The sequence below is a fragment of the Mus musculus genome, chromosome 2 (assembly GCF_000001635.26).
Source record: "Mus musculus strain C57BL/6J chromosome 2, GRCm38.p6 C57BL/6J".
NCBI lineage: Eukaryota > Metazoa > Chordata > Mammalia > Rodentia > Muridae > Mus > Mus musculus.
In genome coordinates this window covers 84144330-84163524 of record NC_000068.7, presented here as the reverse complement: position 1 = coordinate 84163524, position 19195 = coordinate 84144330, and the positions used below count along the sequence as shown (strand labels likewise).

The following is a 19195-nucleotide window of genomic DNA, read 5'->3' as shown; positions in this document are numbered from 1 at the left end:
ACATCTGGTTTATGACCTAGGATAAGTTTACAACATGTGGTGATGCCATGCAAGGAGTTGGACCAATCAAATTTCTTTGGGGATCTTAAAATATAAAATCTGAAGGAAACATGTTAGTCACAGTTGAATTTAAAACCAGGGAAAGGCTAAAGTGAGGGCAGGGCCATAAAAATTGATATGAGGTAGTCAGGTTAAGAATTATAAAAGATCCTGGTTATTAAACAGAACTGAATGAATGAATAGCCAGTGAGCTAGTTCGGAGGGTAAGGGAGCTGGCCGTCATACCTGACAACCTCAGTTGAACCCCCAGGACCCATGTTGTAGAAGAAAATAATTAACAAGTTGCCTTCTGGCCTCCACACATGCCCTGTGGCATACTTTTAACCACACATGCACACAAATAAATAAGTATAATTTTAATAAGCAAGAACTATAAATATCATGAAGGTGTTTAGAAAATAAAAAATAAATAAATAAAACTCAAGACAAAAACTTAGGTCCAATCTTTCAGTAATAATGAGAGAATGAAACACATGAAGTGGTGGTGCTCACCTTCCGAACGCTGAGACCCTTTAGTAGAGCTTCTCATCTGGTGGTGACCGCAACCATAAAGTTATTTCACTGCTACTTCGTAACGTTAGTTTTGCTACTGTTATATATTGTAATGTAAATATCTGATATGTGACTCGAAGGGGTCATAGAAACACAGGTATAAAGAGTAAAACTGCCCAAAAAACAAAAACAAAACCCACAAACAAAAAGAGTTTGCATAAATGTGTAGTTACTTGGGGGTGAGTGTGATATAGGGCCAGACAAATACCGGGGGGGGGGGGTGTGAGGAAATGTTTTAAGGAGGTGGGGGCAGAGGTAATGAGAACATGTGAAGTGAAATTGGAAAGGAAACTTGTGGAGGCTGAGTCAGACCAGTGGGAAGGGGCCATCAGAATTATCAGACTAAGCACATGTGAAATCAGTGTACAGAAACCTAATGTTCTGTGCTAGATTTAACAAATTTACCTGGAAAATCTGTGAGATCCACAGGTCAGGAGCAATGGAAACTGGGAGAAAGAGGAAGCAAAGTAACACATGGAGACTAAAACTACTGACTACTAAATAAAAAAATTTTTATTTTATTAAAAAGTTCTTGTATCCAAATATTAAACTTACAAATTAAGTAATTCATTCCTGAAAAAGGAGAAGCTTTTCCAATAAAAATAGAAATTTTATATTTTTCAACTACAACTGGATATTCAAAATTAAATGCTAGTTTACATTTATGAATAGTTAGAAGAAAAGCCTATGGTATGTTATTAAACATTGTTTTTGTTTAAATAAGAGCTACAAATTGGAGTCTGATTGCTCTGATAAATAACAGTGAGGAGTTTACCACTGTAAACCTTTTAGGGTTTAATAAAGGAAACTCCAACTTTACTGAGGAAAGACCTAATTTATGGATTGGGATGTAGATTATGTTAACTGATTTGAACTTTTGGTCTTGTGTATTTGCTCTGACCAAAAGTGTCTACACTTAGTTCCCATGGGCTGATCCAGGCATGTACAAATGAACTGGAGTAAACTCACTGATGTCAGAGGTGAGCCTGGCTGATATCACTGGGTGTAACTAAAGACTTCTCACTGTGTAAAGCTTGAAATGTCATTCTCTTATGAAAGATGTGTGGACATGAAAACATTTTCACAGTCCTGTTTTATATTCTAGGAGAAATGTTTGGAAAAAAAGGTCAAAGATATGCTCATAGAAGTTTGGCAAAGACAGAACAGTCAAAGAAGGGAAGGGACTGAAGCTAATGTACTTCATGTTCGTTTGATTTTTCCAATGTCAACATAACTCATCTGTCTTTACAGTATATATTATGAAAAGTAATTACATACCAGATACAAGCAAGGTATGTAAAGGGGAAGAGGTTAAAAGTCTCGTGTGTGTGTGTGTGTGTGTGTGTGTGTGTGATATTATGGAAAATATAGAAACATTGAAAATTGTAAAATAGACGGGTCCATGCAGAACTGTAATTTCTCAGAGTAGAACCTCAAGAGAGTATGTCTTACAAATTGAACTGTGGAAAATAAAGGGGCTAGCATTTTAAGCAAAAATAAGAAAGAAAGAATAGCTTAAAAATTAATATAATCTAGACATAATTTAAAGAGAAAACAAAAAAGCACTTGGAAGAAATGGAAGACACCAGAAGGAGGCAAAGAGGTAGACAGTTACCAGTTTCAAGAGCTCGTGTTTATTAAGAGATAAAGAATTACTATTTTTTTCCTGAAGTTGATGAACTTTACAATAACTAAGACTGAGGTCACATATAATATTTCTTCTCAAAAATTGAATTTCACAGTCTTCTTTAAAAATGGCTTTATCCATATTTATACCAGGACTAGAAAATCACTTTCAGTTGTATTGGCTGTTTTCCTTTTAGATTGCATTTTATTTAGTTTTATAAGCAAAAGCATTGAATTGGTCTTGCAATTACAGAGGCATGATGGCAGAACAAAGGCATGATAGCAGGAACAGCTGAGAGCTCACATCCAGATCTACAAATAGGAGGAAGGTGGGACAATGGCAGTGGCTCAAGTATTTTAACATCTTGAGGCTGTTTTTGTTTTTCATTATTTTTATTTGAATGGCAAATAGAGATTGTGTGTGGATGAGGGGGGGACTGAAAGAGGTGGGAAGTGAGGATAAGAACAGGGGGGATTAGGTTGGGAGAGGATAGAGGAAGGGAGTACTGGGAGAGACAATTAGTATTAGAGGTATCTCTGGGACAAGCTAGAAACCCATAGCAATGGAAATTCCTAGGAATCTAGGTGGGAAACCTTAGCTGAGACTCCTCGCAAAAGGGAATAGAGAGCCTGAACAGGCCATCTCCTGTAACTAGGAAAATCTTCAGTGAAGGGATTGGGACACCAAGCCATGCATAAAACCTTCAACCCACAATTTGTCCTACCTACAGGAGATACAAGGGTAAAGATGGGTCAGAAATTGAGGGAGTGGCCAAGCAATGACTAGCCTAGCTTAAGACTCTTGCCATGAGAGGCAGTCCACCCCTGACACTGCCCAGGTGGTCAGGAACCAGAGGTTGAGTAGCCCAGAGACCTAGGATAGAACTAAAAGGCAGAAAGACAGTATCCAAATTATCAAAATCATAAATGAACAGGAGACATAACAACAGAAACTAAGGAAATCCTAAGAATCATTAGGTCTTACTTCGAAAAGCTGTACTCCACAAAACTGGAAAATCTAAATGAAATGGGTGATTTTCTAGATAGATACCACTTAACTAAGTCCCTAAGGAAATAGAAGCAGTCATTAAAAGTCTCGCAACCAAAAAACCTAAACCAAAACCAAAACCCAAACCAAAAACAACAACAACAAATACAGCTGAGAGCCAGACAGAATTCTACTAGACTTCGAAAGAAGAGCTGATACCAATACTCCTCAAATTATTCCACAAAATAAAAACCAAAGGAACATTGCCAGACTCATTCTATGAGGTCACAGTAACCCTGATATCTAACTCACACAAAAACTCAACAAAGAAAGAGAATTTCAGAACAATTTTCCCTTATGAATATTGATGCAAAAATACTCAAAAAAGTATTTGCAGACCAAATTAAAGAACACGTAAAACACATAATTCACCAAAATCAAGTAGGCTTCATTCCAGAGATGTAGGGATGATTCAACATAGGAAAATCCAACAACACAATCCACCATATAAACAAACAAAGAAAAAATATATCTTCTTCTCATTAGATACTTAAGAAGCCTTCGACAAAAATCCAATACTTGTTTGTGTTAAAGTCTTGGAGAGATCAGGGACACAAGGTACATACATAAACATAATAAAAGGAAAATATGGTCAGCCAGTAACCAACATCAAATTAAATGGAGAGAAATTTAAGCAATTCCACTAAAATTAGGGAGAAGACAAAGTTCCCCATTCTCTTTGTATCTATTCCACATAGTACTTGAAGTTCTAGCTAGAGCAGTAAGACAACTAAAACAGATCAAGGGGATAGTAATTGAAAGGGAAGAAATAAAAGAATCATTATTTGCAGATGATATGATAGTATATATAAGTGACTCCAAAAGTTCTACCAGAGAACTCCTACAGATGAAAGTGGGTAAATACAAAGTCAACTTTAAAAAAAAATCAGTAGCCCTTCTTTGTACAAATGATAAATGTGCTGAGAAAGAAATTAGGGAAACAACACCCTTAACAATAGCCACAAATAATATAAATTTTGGCTTAACTCTAACCAAGCAAGTGAAAGATGTGTTTGACAAGAACTTCAAGTCTCTGAAGAAATAAATTGAGGAAGATATCAAAAGAAGGAAAGATCTTCCATGCTTATGGATCAGTAGGATTAACATAGTGAAAATGACCATCTTACCAAAAACAATCTACAGAGTCAATGAAATCCCCATCAAAATTCAAAATTCAAACATAATTCTTTACAGACCTTGACAGGACAATTCTCAACTTCATATGGAAAAACAAAAGACCCAGAATAGGTAAAACAATCCTGAACAGTAAAATAACTTCTGGAGGTATCACTCTCAACTTAAGTCATACTACAGAGCAATAGTAACTGTATTTACTATTGAACCACATAATATTGGTATAGAAATAGACAGGTGGATCAGTGGAATCAAATCGAAGACCCAAAATATACTCACACACCAATGGACATATATATTTGACAAAGAAGCCAAAACCACACAATGAGAAAAAAAAGAAAGCATCTTCAACAAATGGTGACAGTCTAACTGGATGCAAATTGATCCATATCTATTACCTTGCTCAATATAAACCCAGACACACTAAACCTAATAGAAGAGAAAGTGGGCACTAGCCTTAAACTCAATGGCACAGGAGAAAAATTCCTGAACAGAACATCAATAGCTCAGGCACTAAGATCAACAATTAATAAATGGGATCTCACGAAACTGAAAAGGTTTTGTAAAGCCAAGGACACTCTTAATAGGACAAAATGGCAACCTAAAGATAGGGAAAAGACTTAACCAACCCTACATCAGACAAAAGAATAATTTCCAAAATATGTAAAGAACTCAAGAAATTAGACACCAACAAACCAAATAACCCAATTTTAAAGGAGTTACTGAGCTAAACAGAGTATTTTCAACAGAGAAATCTCAAATGGTCGAGAAGCACCTAATGAAATGTTCACCATCACTCCAGAAAATCAAATAACTCCATTAAAAAGTGGGTACAGAGCTAAACAAAGAATTCTCAACTAAAGAATACCAAATGGCTGAGAAGCACCTGAAAAAATGTTCAACATCCTTAATCATCAGGGAAATGCAAATAAAAACAACCCTGAGAGTCCACCTCACACCTAAGATCAAAAATTCAGGTCACAGCAGATGCTGGTAAAGATGTGGGGAAAGAGGAACACTCCTCCATTATTGGTGGGATTGCAAGCTGGTACAACCACTCTGGAAATTAGTCTGGCAGTTCCTCAGAAAATTGGACATAGTACTACCAGAAGATCCAGCAATTCCTCTCCTGGGCATATACCTAGAAGATGCTCCAACTTGTAACAAGGACACATGCTCCACTATGTTCATAGCTGCCTTATTTATAATAGCCAGAAGCTGGAAAGAATCCAGATGTTCCTCAATAGAGGAATGGATACAGAAAATGTGGTACATTTACAGAATGGAGTACTACTCAGCTATTACAAACAATGAATTTATGAAATTCTTGGGCAAATGGATGGATCTGGAGGATATCATCCTGAGTGAGGTAACCCAATCACAAAATAACTCACATGATATGCCCTCACTGTTAAGTGGATATTAGCCCAGAAACTTAGAATACCCAAGATACAATTTGCAAAACACATGAAACTCAAGAAGGAATACCAAAGTGTGGATACTTCGTCCCTCCTTAGAATGGGGAACAACATACCCATGTAAGGAGTTACAGAGATGAAGTTTAGAGATGAGATGGAAGGAATGACCATGCAGAGACTGCCCCATCCGGGAATCTATACCATAATCAACCACCAAACGCAGACACAATTGCTTATGCCAGCAAGATTTTGCTGACAGGACCCTGATTAGCTGACTCTTGTGAGGCTATGCCAGTGCCTGGCAAATACAGAAGTGCATGCTCACAGTCATCTATTGCATGGAACACAGGGCCCCAATGGAGGAGCTAGAGAAAATACCCAAGGAGCTGAAGTGGTCTGTAACCCTATAGTAGGAACAGCAATATGAACTAACTAGTACCCCCTGGGCTCGTGTCTCTAGCTGCATATGTAGCAGAAGATGGCCTAATTGGCCATCATTGGGAGGAGAGGCCCTTGGTCTTGCAAAGATTATATGCTCCAATACAGGGGAATACCAGGGTCAGGAATCAGGAGTGGGTGGGTTGAAGAGTAGGGTGGGGGGAGGGCTTAAGGGACTTTTGAGATAGCATTTGAATTGTAAATGAAAAAATATCTAATAAGAAAACCAAATTACTGTAAATACTGATAATCTTCCTTATAAAATATAAAGATGACAAAATATGAATAAATATAGTTACTTATCTTTTTAAAAAGTCACATTTTGCTGCATGGTTTTCTGTTTAGAATATGCTTGTAATAAATTTATACTTTTATAATTAAAAATGTTCACCATCATTAGTCAGTAGGGAATGCAAATCAAAATGACTCTGAGATCCCATCAGAATCTCAAAGAGCAAAAACTCAAGTGATAGCACATGCTGATGAGGATATACAGCAAGGGAATACCCCTGCATTGCTGGTTAGAGTACAAATTGGTACAACTGCTTTGGAAAGCCACTTGGCAGTTTATCAAAAACTTGGGAATAGTTCTACCCAAGACTCAGCTATACCACTCCTGGGCATATACCTAAAAGTTGCCCCACTATACCATGAGGACACTTGATCAACTATGTTCATAGCATCTATATTCTTAATAGAGTAGAATAGAAACTGGAAGCAACCCAGATGTAACTCAACTGAAAAGTGGATAAAGAAAATGTGGTACATCTACACAATGGAATACCATTCAGTTATTGAAAACAAAAACATGAAATTTGCAGGGAAATGAGCAGAATTTTGAATATCTTCCTTAGTGAAGTAAGGCCAGGAAGACAGGCTTAGAATGTGCTCACTTTTAAGAGGACATTAGCCATTAAGTACAGGATAACCATACTATAATTCACAGACCCAAAGAAACTAAATAAATAAGAAGAAGCACCTAAGGGAGGATGCATGAATCTCACTCAAGAAGGAAAAGCAAAATAATCATTGGAGGTGGATGGAGGGATGGAGAGGGAGCGAAAAGGGAGACAAAGATGGGTATCAGATGTGGGGAGTTGGGGTGTGGGAGAGGTCTTCAAGTAAGAATGACAATCAATGGGGGGTGTGCATCTCTATGACTAACTGGAGTGATGGATGGGGGATATTACAAGGAGTCTATAGCAGTAATCCTAGCTGAGACTCAGACCTAGAGACTAAACTGGCCAACTTCTATAGTCAGGTGTGACTTCCAGTGGAGGGAGGGGGACCCATGCACAAAACCTTCAACCACAAATTTGTCCTGCCCACAAAATGTACAGGGATATAGATGGAGCAAAGATTGAGAGAATGGCCAGCCAATGACTGACCCTACTTGAAACACATCCTGTGAGAGACAGCCAGTCCCTGACACTATTAGTGATACTCTCTATACTTGCAGACAGGAGCCTACATAAACCTCTCCTGAGAGGCTTCATCCAGCAGCTGGAAGAAACAGATACAGAGCTCCACAGCCAAACATCAGACAGTGCTCAGGAAGTCTTGTGGAATAGTGGAATTGAGTGAGCTGGATGGGTCAAAGACACCACAAGAATACCTACAGAGTCAAATAACCTGGGTTCATGTGGGCCCACAGAGACTGAAAAACCAACTAAAGAGCATACAGGGGGCTGGACCTAACCCTCCTACACATTTATAGGAAGTGTACAGCTTGGTCTTCATGAGAATCCCCTTACAATTGGAGTGGAGGTTGTCTCAGACTCAGTTGTATGCCATTGGATCCCCTTCTCCTAATTAGATTTCCTAGTTGGGTCTCAGTGGTGTCCCAGGGTGGGGTGGTATACAAGGGGGGGGGGGCTTCCTCTTCTCTGAGGAGGAGGGGAGGAGTAATGGAGGGAAGGATTTGTAAGGGTGGGGCTGGGAGAAGAGAGATGGGGACTGCGATCGGGATGTAATATGAATGGGTGGGTAGGGGATTGGGGGGATGGGTATGGGGGACCTTTGGGATAGCATTGAAAATGTAAACGAGGAAAATACCTTAAAAAAAAGTTTGGGTATGTTGTGGCTTCATTTTCATTAAACTCCAAAAAGTCCTTAATTTCTTTCTTTATTACTTCCTTGACCAAGGTATCATTGAGAAGAGTGTTGTTCAGTTTCCACGTGAATGCTGGCTTTCTATTATTTATTTTGTTATTGAAGATCAGCCTTAGTCCATGGTGATCTGTTAGGATGCATGGGACAATTTCAATATTTTTGTATATGTTGAGGCTTGTTTTGTGACCAATTATGTGGTCAATTTTGGAGAACGTACCATGAGGTGCTGAGAAGAAGGTATATCCTTTTGTTTTAGGATAAAATGTTCTGTAGATATCTGTTAAGTTCATTTGTTTCATCACTTCTGTTAGTTTCACTATGTCCCTGTTTAGTTTCTGTTTCCATGATCTGTCCATTGGTGAAAGTGGTGTGTTGAAGTCTCCCACTATTATTGTGTGAGGTGCAATGTGTGCTTTGAGCTTTACTAAAGTTTCTTTAATGAATGTGGCTGCCCTTGTATTTGGAGCATAGATATTCAGAAGTGAGAGTTCCTCTTGGAGGATTTTACCTTTGATGAGAATGAAGTGCCCCTCCTTGTCTTTTTTGATTATTTTGGGTTGGAAGTTGATTTTGTTAGATATTAGAATGGCTACTCCAGCTTGTTTCTTCATACCATTTGCTTGAAAAATTGTTTTCCAGCCTTTCATTCTGAGGCAGTGTCTATCTTTTTCTCTGAGATGAGTTTCCTGTAAGCAGCAAAATGTTGGGTCTTGTTTGTGTAGTCAGTTTGTTAGTCTATGTCTTTTTATTGGGGAGTTGAGTCCATTGATATTAAGAGGTATTAAGGAAAAGTAATTGTTGCTTCCTGTTATTTTTGTTGTTAAAGTTGGCATTCTGTTCTTGTGGCTGTTTTCTTTTAGTTTTGATGAGGGATTACCTTCTTGTTTTTTCTAGGGCGTGGTTCCGGTCCTTGTATTGTTTTTTTTTTTTTTTTTTTTTTTCTGTTATTATCCTTTGAAGGGCTGGATTCGTGGAGAGATAATGGGTGAATTTAGTTTTGTCGTGGAATACTTTGGTTTCTCCATCTATGGTAATTGAGAGTTTGGCTGGGTATAGTAGCCTGGGCTGGAATTTGGGATTTCTTAGTGTCTGTATAACATCTATCCAGGCTCTTCTGGCTTTCATAGTCTCTGGTGAAAAGTCTGGTGTAATTCTGATAGGCTTGCCTTTATATGTTATTTGACCTTTTTCCCTTACTGCTTTTAGTATTCTATCTTTATTTAGTGCATTTGATGTTCTGATTATTATGTGTCGGGAGGAATTTCTTTTCTGGTCCAGTCTATTTGGAGTTCTGTAGACTTCTTGTAAGTTCATGGGCATCTCTTTCTTTAGATTTGGAAGTTTTCTTCAATAATTTTGTTGAAGATGTTTGCTGGTCCTTTGAGTTGAAAATCTTCATTCTCATCCACTCCTATTATCCGTAGGTTTGGTCTTCTCATTGTGTCCTGGATTTCCTGGATGTTTTGAGTTAGGATCTTTTTGCATTTTCCATTCTCTTTGACTGTTGTGCCGATGTTCTCTATGGAATCTTCTGCACCTGAGATTCTCTCTTCCATCTCTTGTATTCTGTTGCTGATGCTGGCATCTATGGTTCCAGATTTCTTTCCTAGGGTTTCTATCTCCAGCGTTGCCTCACTTTGGGTTTTCTTTATTGTGTCTACTTCCCTTTTTAGGTCTAGTATGGTTTTGTTCATTTCCATCACCTGTTTGGATGTGTTTTCCTGTTTTTCTATAAGGACTTCTACCTGTTTGGTTGTGTTTTCCTGTTTTTCTTTAAGGACTTGTAACTCTTTAGCAGTGTTCTCCTGTATTTCTTTAAGTGAGTTATTAAATTCCTTCTTTATGTCCTCTACCATCATCATGAGATAAGCTTTTAAATCCAGGTCTACCTTTTCAGGTGTGTTAGGGTGCCCTGGACTGGGCGAAGTGGGCGTTCTGGGTTCTGATGATGGTGAGTGGTCCTGGTTTCTGTTAGTAGGATTCTTACGTTTACCTTTCGCCATCTGGCAATCTCTGGAGTTAGTTGTTATAGTTGTCTTTGTTTAGAGATTGTTCCTCTGTTGATTTTGTTACCCTCTATCAGCAGACGTGGGAGACTAGCTCTCTCCTCTGAGTTTCAGTGGTCAGAGCAGTCTCTGCAGGCAAGCTCTCCTCTTTCAGGGAAGGTGCACAGTTATCTGGTGTTTGGACCTCCTCCTGGCTGAAGATGAAGGCCCAAAACAGGATCTTTCCCAGAAGCTGTGTTGCTTTGGCCAGGAAGGTGGCCGGTTGTCTGGAGCCGAAATGGTGCCGCCTCAGAAGCTCTGTGGCTCTCGCCTGTTCCAGAAACTGCTGGCCTCTGTATTCCACACCCTCTCCCGTGCAGCCTGCCCTCCGCGGAGTCCCAGAACCAAGGTGGCTTCCGCCGCAGCCTGAGGCAGAAATCTCTCCGGCCGGGTGGACCCCTGTGCTGCCACCAGGAAGGTGGCCGGTTGTCTGGAGCCAAAAATGGCGCCGCCTCCTATAGTAATAATTTTAATGTGCCATTTTTGTAATGTGTCTCTGAAAGGAGTCTTGTCCTGAGAAAGTTAATTGATATTCTAGGAAGATGGCTGCTGAGCAAGAAGTTTGAAACAGCATTTGGATCTGTTGTTTTATTTCTAGGATCATCCCCAAGGCCTTTCCATTAGAAACTCTGGAATATGATAGGACTTTTAAAATGCAACAAGTCAATGATGTGTAACAGACATGACATTGTTACTGTTGGATGAATGCTTTGGATGGTTCTATGAAAAGCAAGTGAATACCACAAGCTGAGAAGCCTGCACCTCTCTGCTCTGAATTTGTTGCAGATCTCTCTTCAAACAGCTTATGAGCAGGAGAAACCTAAAGAGTACATTTTTTAGAAGTTAAAAGTTATACTTACAACAATAAATACTCCTGAAAGTTCCTTGGCTTTTCTTGTTTTAGCTATCTCATTAGTCAGCAGGTCTGTGGCAAAATTACGTGTGTAGGCACTCCTCCACTGGGATAACACTACTTATTTTGAGTGTACGTGGAGAGAGTTTGATTTGACACACAAACAGGACAGTCATTGCTCTCATTGTGATTTTTGTTTCCTGTGTACAGATTACTCTGTGTGTGTGTGTGGGGGGCATCTTTCTCTTCTCATATCTCTTTCAAATGACTACTGAAATAGACACATAGGAGCTTTTTCTAGAAATGCTCTAAACCTCTCACTTAAACTGAGATATCAGCTAATGCCACTGGAGGCTAAAGTCTATTCCATCCCATGAATTTAACTTTCAGCCATCCTACATCTGAGATGTAAATTTACATTTGAGATGTAAATTTCTTAGGGTGAAGAAGAGTGGATATTTTATTATGAACATAATCGTGTCACTCTGAGAGATGTCCTTATTTTGGTATTTTTCGGGTCACTGCTATTTTCTATGTTTTTTTTAGTTCACTTGGTGCTTAGACAGCACACACATAGCAAGTAAGCAGAAATATCTGTACACTGACATCTGTATACCTATTATGTCAGGACATATTTAAGCTGTCAGCATGCCTCATATAGGAAAGATTAAAACAAAATCAGGTAAAATGAAATCAAAAGTTACTTGTAATTACTTTGGTTTTATCCCGGGTCAAGTTATCTCTTATAACTACTGTCTTTAATGTCTTCAAATAAACGATGTTACTAATAAATTATAATGTTATTAAATTGAATAGCCCATCTGTGATATTAAACAGGATTTGACCTGACAAATAATTAAATCCTAAAAAACAAAGAGAAGTAAAAATGTATATGTATTTATATGTATATACATAGGTAAATGTATTTTTGACCTTAAATATTGTTGGTGTATATCCTCTTAATATTTCAATAGTGTGCACCCAATATATATTATGATCCAAGAAATGCATTTTAACTGATCAATGTTAACATTGCCTTAATTTTCCTTCCAAAACATTTAGTATTTTTGTTCATTTTCAGATGTAAAAATGACTAGAAAAGAGAATACAATCTTTCAGTAATCACATGGAAATTATCCCAGAGTTTATGAGCAAACTTAGAATTTGATTATTGAATAATATTAAAAACAACTCCCCAAATATCTGAACTTTAAAGTCCACTAAGGGGCAGAAGTAATAAATTTTGAGGAATATGATAAATTTGTCATCTGTAATGAAAGTTGAGGTGATGGGCCTTGAAACCAAATTTTACAAAGGAAAAATAGTGTTTATTATTCAGTTAAAACAGTTGAGTCATATTTTTCAAAATATTTTAAATTTTATTTTTGATAATATGATTTAATTACATGTCTTCCTTCCTTCTCCTTCTTCCAACCCACCCCCATACATGTCTCTCTACCCTCGTTCAAATTCATGGCTTCTTATCTCACTAATTGTATATGTATATGTGTATATTATATATATATGTAATATAAAATATAATGATAATATATAAATACTATATGTTACATATACACATATGAAATTTTTATACACACACACACACACACACACACACACACACACACACACACACATGTATACCTAAGTATAACCTTTCTAGTTGATATACTTTTGCTTGTATGTGTGTTTCAGGGCTGAGCTGGCACTAGACAACCAGTTGGTGTGCTCTTCCTTTGGGAGGGCTGTCTCTCCCACTTCCAGCTTGCCTCAGTTGCCTACTGTTCTTTGTGTAGGTTTGAGGCTTGTAGGCTTTACCCCTATTGCAGATAACCAGAGAGAAAATTTAAAACTACAAGTCTTAGTTAGGGTTTCTATTCATGCACAAATATCATGACCAAGAAGCACTTGGGGAGGAAAGGGTTTATTGAGCTTACTCTTCCACATTGCTGTTCATCACCAAAAGAAGTCAGGACTAGAACTCAAACAGGTCAGGAAGCAGGAGCTGATGCAGAGGCCATAAAGGGATGTTCCTTACTGGCTTGCTTCCCCTGGCTTGCTCAGCCTGCTCTCTTATAGAACCCAAGACTACCAGCCCAGAGATGGTCCCACCCACAAGGGGCCTTTTCCCCTTGATCACTAATTGAGAAAATGCCTTACAGTTGGATCTCATGGAGGCATTTCCTCAACTGAAACTCCTTTCTCTGAGATAACTCCAGCTGTGTCAAGTTGACACACAAAACCAGCCAGTACACTTGACCTCTTGTCAACTTGACACACAAACACATTACTATTAAGCCTCAACCCTTACATTCTTATTCATCCCCAAGGTCTAAATAACTTTAAACGTCCCACAGTCTTTACATATTCTTAAAATTTCAATCTCTTTAAAATATCCATCTCTTTTAAAATCCAAAGTCTTTTTACAATTAAAAATCTCTTAACTGTGGGCTCCACTAAAATAGTCTCTTCCTTCAAGAGTGAAAATATCAGGGCACAGTCACAATCAAAAGCAAAAATCAATCTCCAACCATCCAATGTCTGGGATCCAACTCACGATCATCTGGGCTCCTCCAAGGACTTGGGTCACTTCTCCAGCCATGCCCTTTGTAGCACATGCGTTGTCCTCTAGGCTCCAGATGCCTGTACTCCACTGCTACTGCTCTTGGTGGTCATCTCATGGTACTGGCATCTCCAAAACACTGCATGACCCCTCTAGTCCTGGGCCATCAATTGCAACCAAGACTGCACCTTCACCAATGGTCTTCCATAGCCTCTCACAGTACTAACCTTCAGCAGCTCTGTGTGACCCCTTCATGCCTTCAAAACCAGGACCACCTGGGTGACCCTTACACATTACCAAGTCCCACTGCAGCAGGAGTACAACCTTGGCTATCTCTGTAACACAGCCTCTTTGTGCTTTCAGAAAACACTTCCCAGATGATGTCACCTCAACAATGTTGGTATCTTCTTAATCACCACTAATTTCTTAGCTCCAGCTAACCAGCATCAATAGTCCCAGTAATGCAAAGGTTGTGCTTTAGTAGTTCTGGTATCTTGTTAATCACAGCTGATTCTTCATCCCCAGCTAACCAGAACCACAGAATAATCAAACTCCAAAATAGCAATGGTCCTGAAAAGAGTCTTTAATTTTCCCTCTGAAATTTAACAAGCCAGGCCTCCATCTTCTGAACTGTTTTCAACATTATCTTCCAAGCTCCTACACAACATCTGACAGAGCTCTTAACATCGAATGGATGTTCTAGCCCAGTTCCAAAGTGCTTCCACAGTCCTCCCCAAAACATGGTTAGGTTGTCACAGGAATACCCCACTCCTGGTACCAATTTGTCTTAGTCAGGGTGTCTATTCCTGCACAAACATCATGACCAAGAAGCACTTAGGGAGGAAAGGGTTTATTGAGCTTACTCTTCCACATTGCTGTTCATCACCAAAGGAAGTCAAGACTGGAACTCAAACAGGTCATTAAGCAGGAGCTGAAGCAGAGGCCATGAAGGGGGATGTTCCTTACTGGCTTGCTTCCCCTGGCTTGCTCAGCCTGCTCTCTTATAGAACCCAAGACTATCAGCCCACAAGGGGCCTTTCCCCCTTGATCACTAATTGAGAAAATGCCTTACAGTTGGATCTCATGGAGGCATTTCCTCAACTGAAACTCCTTTCTCTGTGATAACTCCAGCTATGTCAAGTTGACACACAAAACCAGCCAGTACACTACAGTATTTATTTATTTTTTAAATTGGGTATTTATTTCGTTTACATTTCCAATGCTATCCCAAAAGTCCCCCACACGCTCTCCCACCCACTCCCCCACTCACCCACTTCCACTTCTTGGCTCTGTCATTCCCCTGTACTGAGGCATATATCTCTTTCCACTGATGGCCGACTAGGCCATTTTCTGATTCATATGCAGTTAGAGACACGAGCTCCGGGGGGTGGGTGGGGGTACTGGTTAGTTCATGTTGTTGTTCCACCTATAGGATTGCAGATCCCTTCAGTTCCTTGGGTTCTTTCTCTAGCTTCTCCATTGGGGGCCCTGTGATCCATCCAATAGCTGACTGTGAGCATCCACTTCTGTTTTTGCTAGGCCCTGGCATAGTCTCACAAGAGACAGCTACATCTGGGTCCTTTCAGCAAAATCTTGCTAGTGTATGCAATGGTGTCAGCGTTTGGAAACTGATTATGGGATGGATCCCCCGATATGGCAGTCTCTAGATGGTCCATCCTTTCGTCTCAACTCCAAACTTTGTCTCTGTAACTCCTTCCATGGGTGTTTTGTTCCCAATTCTAAGAAGGGGCAAAGTGTCCACACTTATAAAATATTTATTTGTTTTTATTTAAAATATAACAAATTTTATACCAGACAAGGTACATATTTTATTCCCAAAGTCTCACAATGAGATCATGAATTTTTCTTATTGTTATAAACATTTTTTAACTCACCAATTTTTTTCTTATTTATATTGTTGATGTTGACTTTATTTAGTGGATAGTACACTATTATAAAATCTGTCTTCTGAAGTTGTCACAATGAAAAATAGTCCCCCACTTATTTTTCGAATAAGTCATTTAGAGTTATTCATACTTTCAGTTCCATAAAATGGAACAGCAACAACCACTATCTCTAATAGTTAAAACAAAATTAAAATGAACTCCTCAAGCATGAAATAGAGAACGAAGAAACAAACTTATTTGGTTAGAACAAACAACTGTGCACTAAGCTTGGCTTCCACCTCCATTTGAGATTTATGACCACTTGGAGAGAGAAATTAAACTCACTGTCTTAGCTCAATTCTGGGAAAATGAAGTCTGGTGCTGTTTTCCAGTATGCGCTAGGACTTTTAAAACAAGTAATAAAGGAGAAAGTGCCCTTCATTAAAGCACTGTCTGTACCTTTATCTGTTCTTGTCCTCTGGCACAGAAAAGAAAAGGGAAAAATAAGAAAGATAAATGATGATATATTTCCCTGAATGTGTTTTAAAATTTATTACATTTAGTTGATGGAATATTCAAGATATATTTCTACCTCCATATAATAATCTTATTGAAGATACCACAATGTTTTAAATGTTGGCTTTAGCTGATTACTTTCCATGTTTAAACTCCTACTTCTGAACACAGAATCTAATATCAATCTTATTCTAAATTGTAGATGTCACTATCATTATTTTTTATTTTTATTAGATATTTTCTTTATTTACATTTCAAATGTTATTCCCTTTTCTAGTTTCCCCTCCAAAAATCCCCTATCGTCTCCCCGCTCCCCCTGCTCCCCAACCTACCCACTCCTGCTTCCTGCCCTGACAGTCCTCTATACTGGGGCATAGAACCTTCACAGGACCAAGGGTCTTTCCTCCCATTGATGACAACTAGGCCATCCTCTGCAACATATGCAGCTAGAGGCATGAGTCTCTCCATATGTTTTCTTTAATTGGTAGTTTAGTCCCAAGGAGCTCTGGGGGTACTGGTTAGTTCATATTGTTCCTCCTATGGGGCTACAAACCCCTTCAGCTCCTTGGGTACTTTCTTTAGCTCCTTCATTCGAAACTCTGTGGTCCATCCAATGGTTGGCTGCAAGCATCTGCCTCTGTATTTGTCAGGCACTGGCACAGTCTCTCAGGAGACAGCTATATCAGGTTCCTGTCAGCAAGTTCTTGTTGGCATCTGCAATAGTGTCTGGGTTTGGTGGTTGTTTGTGGGATGGATCCCCAGGCGGGGCAGTCTCTGGATGGTCATTCCTTCAGTTTCTGCTCTGAACTTTGTCTCTGTAACTCCTTCCTATCTGTTTGAAAGACATTTGACTATTTGCTTGAAAGTTTAGAAATCCCCCAAGTGCAGTTTCAAATCCATAGGATGAAATTTCTTCCATCTCAACTGTGTTGTAGGAATTCTATAGCTCTAATGTCATTTCTGGTAGCCTGTATTTCCTTGAAAATTAGATATTTTGTTCAAGTTTCCATGTATGTTCACAGATATCTGAAAATGTGATATAATTAAAATATTTCTCTTAAAATGTTTATCTTCTATAATTTTATACTTTACATATTTGTGTCTTATGTTTCTGGTTTTTTGTTTTGTTTAGTTTTGAGAAAATTCATGATTAGTTTTTTTTTTTTTCAAAACAGAGTTTGGGTTAATTGAGGCTACTATTTTTTTTTCTTCATCTTATTAGTTTCCATGTTGGTGATTTGTTTCTTTGTATCTTATGGGATTATCTTGCAAGGGTCTCTCTATATATACCTGTTTCAGCATAGCTTTAAGGCTTGCCTTCTCTGGCTTCAGTCTCCGTACTGTCGGGGTCACCGATGTACATCTTCATGCCTTATGTCTACTTTCTTCTTTTTTTTTAAACCTCTAGTCTTAGACATGGAGATTTAATAAACTGTTTAAAATCTTTTACTTTATTGAAATTGTGTATGTAATCCATATTTTGACTACTTTGTAAATGCATCCTGTGTAGATACTGTTTCATTTGTTAACGTATGAAACTGTTTAATTAGCTTAGCAATTTAGAACTCTAGTTTGTGAGGATACATCCGGTGTGTCAGGGAGTACTGAGATCGCAGGTAGCCATGGGGCTGAGAAACAGCTTTGATGTTTGGCAAAATCTTTGATTTGCGATGCCCTGTAATTTCATATTTCTTTTTCTCCACGTCCAAGATCTTGTCCTCCTTGTGCCTGGGCTTGTGCAGCCACTTCTTCATGAAGTACGCATTAGTCATGTGTTTGAGGATATTAACTTTGCTGATAACTTTTGCAGAGGTGGCGATGACAAACTTTTGGTGTGTTCTATGCAAAGGAACTCGGTTGAGGGCAAGAGGTCTAGAGCAAGCCTCTGTCTAGCTGCGAAACCCACTGTGGAAAACCACTCTCTAGCCTCTTGTGGCCCCGGTGAAGATGTTCAGGATGGTGTGATGCTGGCATACAGCCTTCTGCTGACTGAGAGGCCTTTTGCCTTGGCTCAGTAGCTTCCTAGGTACGTCTTCTGTAGGGTAATACCTAGGCATTTTCCCAAGCGTCCTTACTCGGGTACCACCATTCTTGTCACCACTAACTGGTCCTTCTTCCTTTTCTTCTTTTTTTAACCTTTGGCTTTGCAACTGAGTATTTCCTTTTGTACAGGGCATTAATTCCTTTACCCAGGACAGGGTTTTGGCTGCAATGGGGCTTCCCCTTCTAGAGCTTTTAAATCTTAGGGTCACCCTTCTTGGCTGCACCAGGGTCAGTGGCATCGCCTGCAGTGGCATTAGTGGCAGCAGCACCAGAGAAGCCTCCAGGATTCTTGGTTGCAGGTTTCTTCCCCTTTCTGTTGGGCTTCTCAGCTTTTCTCCCATCATTTTCCATGATGGGAAAGAAAACTGTTCTGTTGTTTTTAATTTCTTAGCTTTAGTTTGTATTTCTTTTCATAAGTTACTTAGTAGAATTAAACGTTCTTAAAATTGTGAAATACAGTTATATTAAATTATTTAAATCTTCACTATCAACACCAGTATTTGAGGGGAGTGCTTGTTGGTTTGTTTTTATAATAAATAAATTAATTAAAGTTTTCACATTAGGGGTTGTTTTATTTTTAATTATTTTTAATAAAATGTATTTTGATTATACTCTTTTCCCTCCTGCAACTGCTCCCAAATCCCGGACTCTCTAAAAACCCAACTTCACATTCTTCATCTCTTTTTGAAAAATGGAGATTCAGAGTGTACATTAGCTTTCATGGGATTCCTGAGTGTGTGAATGAGTGGGTCTATTTCTTGTGTCTTCTCTTGAGCTCTTTTCTGTCTATGTTTTGTTCAATTCCAATGTGTTAGTTTTTATTTTACTTTCATTATATTCTTATTTTGATTTATTTTTACTCCTTAGAAGCATATTTGTTTTATTTTTTAAATTTTCTTTT

The 19195-nt window shown here is 38.7% G+C and overlaps 1 pseudogene; it reads right to left on the bottom strand.

The window, feature by feature from the left end:
• Positions 1-17810: 17810 nt before the first annotated feature.
• On the bottom strand, positions 17811-18420 carry Gm13702 (annotated as a pseudogene).
• Positions 18421-19195: the final 775 nt, after the last annotated feature.